This window comes from Pleurodeles waltl, chromosome 5, assembly GCF_031143425.1.
Source record: "Pleurodeles waltl isolate 20211129_DDA chromosome 5, aPleWal1.hap1.20221129, whole genome shotgun sequence".
NCBI lineage: Eukaryota > Metazoa > Chordata > Amphibia > Caudata > Salamandridae > Pleurodeles > Pleurodeles waltl.
Window position 1 is genome coordinate 138,113,815 of NC_090444.1, and position 11,801 is coordinate 138,125,615.

The following is an 11,801-nucleotide window of genomic DNA, read 5'->3' on the forward strand; positions in this document are numbered from 1 at the left end:
TGTGGCGGCGATCATTACACCGGGTGGTCGGTAGGTGAGGGTTCTGTTCAGGGTGAAGTTTTCAGAGATTTGCAACTTGAAGTGAAGGTGTTCTATGAATGGGGTAATATTCTCTGTTGATATTGTGCATTTGATGGATTCTATGTAGATGATAGTAACATTAGTCAGTTTACAGAGGTGGAGCTTAGTCAGTGAGGTTCGTGGGAAGGGTGAATCTCAAATTTCCCAAACAAAAGGCAGTGAACTGAAAGTGGAGGGGTGAGATGACCAGGGTTCAGGATGGACTGTTTCCACAGGAACAGGGTGAGTACTGATTTGCATTAGGGTATCGGCTGATAAACAGTGGTTTGGAGTTGTACTCCGAACAATTGCCATTGGTTAGACTGTTTACTGGTTGCCATCCAATCACCTTTTGGATGTTTGATTGCCAGCAGTATCCCTGGAAACCTGAGACTGGCGCACCTTTCCTAGTCCAGTACTGCCAATGTTTGTGAATTCCAAAAAGCAGTACGTTTGCACTCATTTAAGGAGTATTTCAATGAGTGCAGATTTGCTATTTTTTGGTAAACAAGTAGCTATTTGGTTCTGATTCACAAACGTAATTTACACTTTTGATTAATTTATATTTTCTGTTTACTACTTTCTGGTAATTCCAAAATCTGAGTGCAAATTTACTTCAAAAAATTAACTTACATGGCACCACCAAATTAGAGATCTTGGGGCTGTTCATAGACTAGATTTTGTAGTACATTTTGTAGTACTACAAAAGTATGACAAACACACTACAAAATGCTGCTCACAAATTGCCTTCTAAAGGACTACTGCAAAAAAGGAAGTACTTTAGAAGTGCAGTTTGTGAATAGCATATTGTAGTATGTTTGTACTGCTGTTCTAGCACTATAAAATGAAATGTACTATAAAATGCAGTTTGTGAATAGCCACGATGCCCTTAATGCAAATCCTAAAGTGTTCATATAAACTCCAAACGCCGCTGTAGGAAGTTGGCTCTGTATGTACTATTTCAAAGTAAGAAATAGCATGCACAGAGTCCAAGGGTTCCCCTTAGAGGTAAGATAGTGGCAAAAAGAGATAATTCTAATGCTCTGTTTTGTGGTAGTGTGGTCGAGCAGTAGGCTTATCAGAGGGTAGTGTTAAGCATTTGTTGTACACACACAGGCAATAAATGAGGAACACACACTCAATGACAATTCCAGGCCAATAGGTTTTTGTATAGAAAAATATCTTCAGCGATGCAGGCAGGCAAGGAGGGGGCTCCTCGGGGTAGCCACCACCTGGGCAAGGGAGAGGGCCACCTGGGGGTGACTCCTGCACTGGAGGTCGGATCCTTCAGGTCCTGGGGGCTGCGGATCTAGTGTCCTTACCAAGCGTCGGGTCTTTGAAGCAGGCAGTCGCGGTCAGGGGGAGCCTCTGGATTCCCTCTGCAGGCGTTGCTGTGGGGGATCAGGGGGGGGTCAACTCTGGCTACTCACGGGCTCGCAGTCGCCGGGGAGTCCTCCCTGTAGTGTTTGTTCTCCACAAGTCGAGCTGGGGGCGTCGGGTGCAGAGTGCAAAGTCTCACGCTTCCGGCAGGAAACGTGTGTTGTTTCAAAGTAGCTTCTTTGTTGGAAAGTTGCAGTCTTTGTGGAGCAGAGCCGCTGTCCTCGGGAGTTCTTGGTCCTTCTAGATGCAGGGTAGTCCTCTGAGGCTTCAGAGGTCGCTGGACCCTGTGGAACACGTCGCTGGAGCAGTTTCTTTAGAAGTGGGGAGACAGGCCGGTAGGGCTGGGGCCAAAGCAGTTGGTGTCTCCGTCTTCTCTGCAGGGTTTTCAGCTCAGCAGTCCTTCTTCGTCTTAGGATGCAGGAATCTATCTTGCTGTGCTCTGGGAGCCCCTAAATACTCAATTTAGGGGTGTGTTTAGTTCTGGGGGGTTAGTAGCCAATGGCTACTAGCCCTGAGGGTGGCTACACCCTCTTTGTGCCTCCTCCCTGAGGGGAGGGTGGCACATTCCTATCCCTATTGGGGGAATCCTCCATCTGCAAGATGGAGGATTTCTAAAAGTCAGAGTCACCTCAGCTCAGGGCACCTTAAGGGCTGTCCTGACTGGCCAGTGACTCCTCCTTGTTTTTCTCATTATCTCCTCCGGCCTTGCCGCCAAAAGTGGGGCCGTGGCCAGAGGGGGCGGACAACTCCACTGGCTGGAGTGCCCTGGGGCGCTGTAACAAAGGGGGTGAGCCTTTGAGGCTCACCGCCAGGTGTTTTACTGTTCCTGCAGGGGGAGGTGAGAAGCATCTCCACACAGTACAGGCTTTGTTACTAGCCACAGAGTGACAAAGGCACTCTCCCCATGTGGCCAGCAACATGTCTGGTGTGTGGCAGGCTGCTAAAACTAGTCAGCCTACACTGGTAGTCGGTTAAGGTTTCAGGGGGCACCTCTAAGGTGCCCTCTGGGGTGTATGTTACAATAAAATGTACACTGGCATCAGTGTGCATTTATTGTGCTGAGAAGTTTGATACCAAACTTCACAGTTTTCAGTGTAGCCATTATGGTGCTGTGGAGTTCGTGCATGACAGACTCCCAGACCATATACTCTTATGGCTACCCTGTACTTACAATGTCTAAGGTTTTGCTTAGACACTGTAGGGGCATAGTGCTCATGCACTTATGCCCTCACCTATGGTATAGTGCACACTGCCTTAGGGCTGTAAGGCCTGCTAGAGGGGTGACTTATCTATACCTGTAGGCAGAGTGAGGTTGGCATGGCACCCTGAGGGGAGTGCCATGTCGACTTAGTCTTTTTATCCCCACTAGCACACACAAGCTGGCAAGCAGTGTGTCTGTGCTGAGTGAGGGGTCCCCAGGGTGGCATAAGACATGCTGCAGCCCTTAGAGACCTTCCCTGGCATCAGGGCCCTTGGTACCAGAGGTACCAGTTACAAGGGACTTACCTGGATGCCAGGGTGTGCCAATTGTGGAAACAAAGGTACAGGTTAGGGAAAGAACACTGGTGCTGGGGCCTGGTTAGAAGGCCTCAGCACACTTTCAAATCATAACTTGGCATCAGCAAAGGCAAAACGTCAGGGGGTAACCATGCCAAGGAGGCATTTCCTTACAGCCGCCTAGACTCTTATTGTAGGTGGAGTAAAATTATAGCCTATTAACTCAATCTTATTAGGTGCTTGTAGAGCTCACATCCTGAACTCGAGTAAAGTGCTCCCATATGTGTTAAGAAAGCAAAAAGGAAGGCCGTATTTATTCCAGGTTATCTGGTGTTACATTTTGAAATGAATCCAGGTGTATAGCTCTGTCTCTCCTTTCAATTTTGCAGCAAAGGTCACTGTTTTTTATTTTTGGCCCACAACAATAAACCCACAGACTTGGCGGACCCGACTCTGGCCCTACTGACCCAACTTTAAGGTCATGAATGCATGTTTTGGGGATTGTCTAAACCCAAACACCACCCACAACCCTTCTCCCCGCCACACCCCAAAGCTACACCCCAGTTAGTTTAATTGAAATAGCAATTTCTATCATGTGTTCACGTTTATATTGACTTGCATTGAGACTAAGATATTTAAAAGTGTGTTTGAAATTTGTAATATATTCTGTAACGAGATTTTGGGCGAAAGCTCGGGTTCGTTGAAATAACAGCTCTCACCAATTTTGCTTGCATATTAGCTATTTTTGTATTTTACACGTATTTGACTTTTAGGCTACCCGACGTTTTGTGTTTTGTTTTACAGACCTAAAATCAGAAACAGCACCTATCTGATTTAAGGTCCTTTGAATTTGTATCAGTTAAACTGTTCTCCCCAATGCCCACTTTGGGGGGTTATTTACTAAGCTTTTGTGCAGGTGTTCATGTGACACAAAGCAAGGCAAAGCATTGTATCGATTTACATACACATTAAAAGTGCATGCAGGGACAGCACAGGAGCATCTGCGCAATCCTTAAAGAATCCCCTGTTTCTTTATTTTGATGGCTAATGCTAATTCTAATGTTTAACTAAATAAACTCCACTAATATGCAAGAAATATGGACCTTTATCTGCACCTGCAGTGTGTAACAAAGTTAACATTTTAATCCATCTTCCTGTGATGCCTTCACCAAGAGTTCTCTTTGCCAAAGAGTTTCATTACGGAGAATGAAAAGATCCCCAGTAGGATAAATGTATTAATGTGATAAATCCCCAGGTAGATTGGCATCCTCTGTAGCATGTGGTCATCAGGGGTAAGTCTGCACTCTGTACTCTCTGTAGCAACCATAAAGAATCAACGAATGGTAGCTCTGTGGGTCTTGAGACCCTTTGATGTGAAGCATTTGGAATGGCCCAGTCGACATAGAGGGTCTTTTAAAAAAATCCTTTTTAAAGCACCGTGAAGTGCAGTGTTCAAGGCTCGTGCAAAGAATCTTAAAGGATCACAAATTATCACCAATGGGGTTGGTGTCTGTCGAGTCCTGTTCAATCCATTAATATTCAATTGCGACATTTTTTGGACCTGTGAGAGATGATACTGAATCCTAGCATGGAGTCCCCTAAATAGGATGGGACAGTAGTTAACTTTGTATTTAGTTCCGTGGGGGAGCAAGGCCATAAAGCATCTACAAAACTCCAAGTTAGACAAATCGGTTGCCCTTGAACATCATTGGCTGAATCCTAACATCTGTTTGAACCCAGCTAAGGTCAACAGGAATTTGTGAGACTCCCATGACATCAGCAAACTTTCTAAACACTTAACACATGGAAAGACATTAGTTTACAAGAAACCCTAAGTTTAAAGTAAAGCTTTCTGGAGAGCCAAACCTCTCTGGCAAACCAACTAGAGCCATGAACAGTAATTCTCCGTTCTGAATCCACCCCTCAGCAACAACTCCTATACACATGTTAATTGTTTCTGACCATTTCTAATCCAGCATAGGTTTTGGGGAAACACAGTGTACGATTGCATTGGGAAAGGTTAGAGTAAACGTGTATTGCAACTTTCCATAGCTGTGACCTTATGTGACTGTGAGGTCTAAAGTGCCTCATTACGAGTGTGGCGGTCCGAGCCAGGGCCAAATTTAGGGAAAGTTCTTGCACCTCCCTGGCCCACCCTAACGCCACCATGTGTGCTCCGTATTTACCATGGCGGTAGTTAGAACAATAGCATCAAAATTATTGATGCTATTGTGGCTCTTTGCTACACTAGCGTCCAAAATGACAGAATGAATGGCACAGTGAAATATTTTAAATTTCACTGCACCATTTTTTCGGGCCTCCTAACGGTGGAACCTCTCCCCACTTGCACACCTTATTCCTGTTGTAGGCATAATGCGGCGCAAGGGGTTACAAACTGATGCAATGCATGCATTGCGCCACTTTACAAATATGGTGTGGGGAATAGGCCACCTTAACCCCCTTAGGGGCTCTTAAATCTGCCTCATGGTGCTGGTAACTTAATGGTCAAAGAAAGACAAAAAAAAGAGGTACTTGATCGGCATATGTCTTAGGGAGTAGATGTGCCCAATTCAGCAGGAACTATGTCAAGGAAGAGCAGGGCTTTGAGCAATGAAACATGGCACAGACCATCCCCAACATTTCACACCCCCTTCTACACCGGAGGCGCTGTTTGCAGTCATCACATTTGCTGTGAGTGGGAAAGGAGAGGTGAGAGACAGAACCAAGCAAACTCTGCCTCTCTGGTGGCATTATTCTTCAAACTTACAATGAATGTAGGTGTAGAGGAACCAGCCACTGTGTTCAGAGATTCACAATTGTGTCACATTACCTCACTGCATGAGTTCCACACTGCCAATGCACAATCATCCGAAAGAAGAGCGAACCTGCTTCACAAGGCTTGATTTACATTGGTAGTCGGGCAGATTCACTAGACGTTTATAGGATTACACTCTGTTGTTCTGAGATATTATATTATGCAGGACAATATGCTGTTGATTTTAGGTAATTATGTAAACCGATGCAGTAGAGAGGATGTCCTTTATTAAAATGTCCCAGTGACTTGGATTCCTAAATAAAGTGTGCAGGGAACCACGTTCATTTTACAAATTGTTCTGCACACAAAACCTAAGGCTATTTTTTTACCATAGTTGTCAGCCTGTGGGCTTTTCAAACGCTCGAACAGTAAATAGGACACACTATATATAGAGTTGTTTTCTGTGCACAGAATTGAAAGGGCGCTTGTTATCACCTTTGCACGCTATTCCCGTGGGTATTATTTATTCTTGTCCATGTGTTCTGCCTCACCCCATGTCCTCTGACACCGTGTTTCAGCTGGCCACATGTTTCACTGGCTCGGTGGAAAGGACAGAATCTCTCCAGAGATATCAACCCTGGTCTTCTCCCAATATACCTGCCTCATTTAATTGGTTACATTATTTCCCTGGCATTGTATTCTCCTAGGCCGTTGGGTACTTCTTTAGGATCGTCTGATGGGTATTTTTATTCCCAGCGGAGTATCTTAACAGTACGTTGCTTACGGTGTTGTAAGGTGTATTATTTATGATTGGAAAATATTCTCCAAGGTACTATTTCTGCTGGGACATATTCGTCCGACCAATGCGCTTTAAATGGCTATGTGGTTTACAGAAATGTATAGCAATCTTTCAAGCAACCTCAATGCACCACAAGAAAAGACCCCATATAGGAATAGGATGTATGTAAGAATCTGAAAATCCTCTTTCTGCCCTTGAAAACGATGTATATACTTACACTGCTTCTGAAAACACATGACCTTTGAAGGGAGACTGAGAACTACAAACTTTGAATGTGCTCTGAACTGGCATTCTACCGGATTTTACAACTCCTGGCCAACGCTGCAGGGACGCATGTCCGCATAGGACTGAGTGCACTGAGGCCCGAATTTAAGAAAAGTGGTGCCGCATCCAATGCAGCACCATTTTTCTTGCGCCCCTTAGCCCCCCCCCCCTTACCGCCACCATGTGTACACAATATCTAATATATGGCACACCATGGTGCAAGGTAGGGGCAATAGCATCAAAAATGTTGACTGTATAGATGTACTGTGCAGGATTAGCATGAAAATGTTGGCGCTAATCCTTCAGAGTGCATAGGGGCCCGTTGAAAACAAATAGTGTGCCGCTTTTAACGCCTGGTCTGTGCAGGCATTAAAAATAACTGCTAAAAACGGTGCGGTGCCCCGAACGGGAGAACACCCCTCTTTCATACATTATGCCTGGCACAGGTATAATGTGGCGCAAGGGGTTACAAAGTGACACAATGCATGCATTGCGCCACTTTGTAAATATGGCATGGTAAATTTGATCTTGTTGGGCCACATTAGCGTCATAAAAATGTTGCTAATGGGGCACAAGGAGGCGCTAGAGGCTCTTAAATATGGGTCAGAATGTTTAATTTTACATGCCTTGTCTGAGAGTTGGCCTACTTTCTTACCCAGAATGCTCTTTCCCATTCTATGACGTAATGCCTCTTTTTCTTGTTGACTTTTATTGGTCCGTCATGCAGTGTGAGTCCTTCCACAAAATTATTGTGATTTTGTTTGTCCTTAAATGAATACCAAAGATTTGATGCTGCTCGTTTCACAAACACCCAATAAAGTACAAAACAAAGTGATCTAAATCAGTACGCAAGAAATGTTTTGATGTTTTTTAAGTGATTTTCGAGTTGCGAAGTAGGTTGCCATGCTTCCTAAACCAGTATGAGCAAGACTATGAGACAAGCCACTTGAATTATGTGATTGTGCGGCGGCAGCGTTCTTCGCATAATTATAAATCTGCCGAATTTTCCACATATTCTATCACTTGCTGCATAATCTGCAGGCTCCAACCAAAAAAAGTCTCTAGCTCAAACGTTACTAAAATTGTAGCGACAATTGTTGCAGCTCAGTGGAAGGTCATTTGCAAAGGTTGACTAACCACCTTTCTGTTGCTTATTGGTATGTTTGGGTGTTAAACCGAGGTGCAAGCTGTGCCCAGATAGCGTGAAGTATAAAAATGAAAAAATAATGTAGTGATACTATCAAAAAATGTGCCGCATCGCACTGAACTAATTGCCTTTTCGTGCCGCATAATTACACCGCTGATGCTGAATTTATTAATGCGCGAGAGCACTTAATCTGCGAGTATTCATAATTAGTGAAAGAGCAGCGCGTGAACAGTGGTGGTGGGGGCGGGGGGGGTGGGGAGGTCAGCATCTCGCTTTTGTCAGAAGTGATGCACGTTTCATTCACTTGTTCTTTGATAGCGACTGGGATGTTATCAATGTCCACGGAGTGGGCTGCATGGAGAGCTTTGCCGCCATTATCTCTCTAAGGATGGAGCCCAGTAATGCAAAGCCGCGTGCTAGCTCTTAATGCATCACGCTTTAAACCACTGTTAACTATTATGAGATGAGACACTTGGAAAACAGTTTAACACCCGCAGGGAGATTATTTTTTTGCAGGCTGTTAATTACCAACGAGCTTGAAAATCTTCCAGGTTTCACAGTCGTTAATTATTCACTCTCATGCATATTCATTATTTGCCTTATGCTCAAACCGTGCTGATAGCTGCGGGCAACGGAAAGCCACATAAAAAATACCTACATGCTATAAGTGATTTTATATTTGACTTTTAATTTCAGTTCACCGATGCTTAGTGGACTTTGCGGAGGAAAGAAGCATATTAAAGTTTTATTTAAAAGCACAGAGCAGATAAGGCCCTCCCGAGCGATGTGAGGAGCCATTTGTGACTCTTACGCTGAACAGCTATGTGTGGCTTTATTGCCAATTATAAATTACTTTCCTGTCTCCTCCGCATACATGAAGCAAAACCAAGTCTACCTATCTAAAGGTAATTTCACGCCCTTCCCCCTCCAGGAAGCGAGCACCTTCCCTTAAAAAAGCAGCGCGTGCCCTGGATTGGGTTGTTATATTGGATTGCGCATCAAAGAAATTCCATTATTTGTTGTTTGTATCCTGGGTACTTGCATAGATTACATCTTTTATCTAAAGAGAAAATTAGTTCTTCTGTTCTAAAATTCAGTTCTGAAAGTGTTCTGAGTTGGTGTATTTCTAAGAATAGATTTAAAGTGCCACGTACCCATTCACTGTTTTTTGGCACTCCGTTCTAGTTTGTGTTATGTCTGTGTAAATTTTTGCCCCATCAATAACACCTAGGTTCAAAGATGCTATTGGTCCTCATGGTTGCAAAGTAAACCCCTGAGAAATTCTCGGTAAACCTCAATTTCCAGACTTTTTCCATGATCCTTGCAGCCACCGGAATCATATCCATGAACAGCAGAATCCTTCAGAACCATTCCACGCTGGGTGATAGAAGTACTGGAATAATCTTTTTTTTTATTTCTTGACCCACAAGGTGGTCTGAAAGAGGGACCTCTCGTGCCACTGTTCCCAGAAACATTCTTCTACAACAATCGAGTACCACTGTTAGATGACTCGTGCTTGGAACAGGAAGAATGATTCACTCTACAGCATTTTGCCTTACAAAAATGCAGAAGCGCACAGCCACTTCACCTTCAGTCTGCGTCCGGGCTTAAGTGCACGAATGGACCATTGTAGATGTTAGACCTGGCATCCTTGGCGTGGTCTCTAACTTTTTGCCTCTACCTCCCATGTTGTTGCTGTGTGCTGGACTCTGTTTTTGCTGTTTTTGTTACTCTGAGCACTTTACCACTGCTGACTAGTGCTAAAGTGCAAATGCTCCCTGTTAGACTTGGCATCCTGGGTGTGGTCTCCCCCAACATTTTGCCTCTGTTTCCCAAGTTGTTGATTTGTTCTGGACTCTGTTTTTGCTGTTTTTGTTACTCTGGGCACTTTACCACTGCTATCCAGTGCTAAAGTGCAAGTGCTCCTATTTAAAATGTATGTGTAATTGGATTTCCATGATTGCATATTTTATGTACTGATAAGTCCCTAGTACAGTGCACTAGAGATGCCCAGGGCCTGTATATCAAAGGCTACTAGTGGACCTGCATCACTGGTTGTGCCATCCACATGAGTAGCCCTGTAATCATGTCTCAGACCAACCACTGCAGTGTCTGTGTATGCAGTTTTAAACTGCTAATTCGACTTAGCAAGTGTACCCACTTGCCAGGGCTAAACCTTCCCTTTTCTTACATGTAAGACACCCCTAAGGTAAGCCCTAGGTAGCCCCAAGGGCAGGGTGCAGTGTATGCTGTAGGTAGGACATATACTAATGTGTTTTATATGTCCTGACAGTGAAATACTGCCAAATTCATTTTTCACTGTTGCAAGGCCTATCTCTCTCATAGGTTAACATGGGAGCTGCCTCTAAATATGATTAAAGCATAGATTCCCTTTGGGAGCAGATAGACATATGGAGTTTGGGGTCTCTGAACTCACAATTTTTTAAAAAAAGTTGTTTTTGAGATTGTGTGTTCGAACATGTCAATTTTGTAAAGTAGGCATTTTCTTGCTTAAACTATTCTTTGACTTTGCCTGTTTGTGGATTCCCTGTCTGGGTTAGTTTGACAGTTGGGCTGTTTGCACCTTTCTCTAGACAGTGACACAAAGGGAGCTTGGGTGTAGCCTACATATCCTATTGAGCCATCTGTGCTAGGAGGGAGGGGAGGAGTGGTCACTTACACCTGAAAAGGCTGTGCCTGCCCTCATATAATGCAGTCTCCAACTTCCTGGTGTGTGTCTGGGGCCTGGCCTGGACAAGGCAGGATCTCACAAACAAGGGAGACTTCCCTTTGAAGTAGGCCTACTTCAAAGGCAGAAAGGAGTATAAGAAGAGCACCCAACCACCTGAACATTACATCACTTCTGGACTCAAGGGGAACCTCTGCCAAGGAGAAGAGCTGAAGAGCTGAGGAGAAGTGCTACCCTGCCTGTGACTGTGCTTTCTGGAGCTATCCTGCAGTTGCTGCTTCTGCGTGTGAAAGGGGACAGAGACTGGACTTTGTTGTGCATTCCTGCTTGTGAAGAATATCCAAGGGCTTGAACTGAGCTTGCCTCATGTTGTTGAAATCTCAGGGCCATCAAAGACTTCCCCTGCCAGCACATGGACTCTCTGCTGGGACTTCTGCCCTGCCAAGTGGTGCCCTATACAGTTCCTGGGCACTAGAAAGGTGAGGCTGGCAGAGAAAGACTGAAAATCCATGCACAGACTGCTGTGCGGGGGAATTTTCGATGCACCTTCTGTGACCCGGCTGCCAAACGACACACTGCCAACTTTGCAGCTGAAATCAACGCTCCACCTGCATCGCGGCTGGAAGATTGAGGCAACGCAGCAGAAGAAAGACACGCAACAGCCGGTAACAGAGGCTGATAATGCCACAAATCCCACACAGCGCAGTTTTGTGATATTGTGCAACTGGATTTTCAACGCAACATCGCTGGGTGCAGAAAAACAATGCAAAGCCTGCCCTGACCCGAGGTGCCTGTCCAGAACAACGTATCGCTCTCTTGCGGAAGAGGAAAAACGACACACGCCGACCCAACCGGAGGAGGAATGACGCACGGTCTCGCTTGCGAGTGAGAAATGGATGCATCGCTGGGCTTTTCCGATGCACACTCACCCGTGCGGTGTTATTTTGACGCTACCTAGGTGCTTTTGCATGCTAACAGTGTTCTCACTGTTTACTAAAGGATTTAAAACTCATATTCTTTAAAAAATCATAACGACTTATGTATTTTGTAATTTTGGTCTTGTTTTATTTAGATAAATATTATCTATTTTTCTAAACCTGTGTGGTGTCATTTTGTAGTGTTTTCACTCAGTTACTGTGTGTGTTGGTACAAATGATTCTCCTTAACCCTGACTAGAGTGAGGGTCCTTTCTTGGACAGGGAGCAACCTA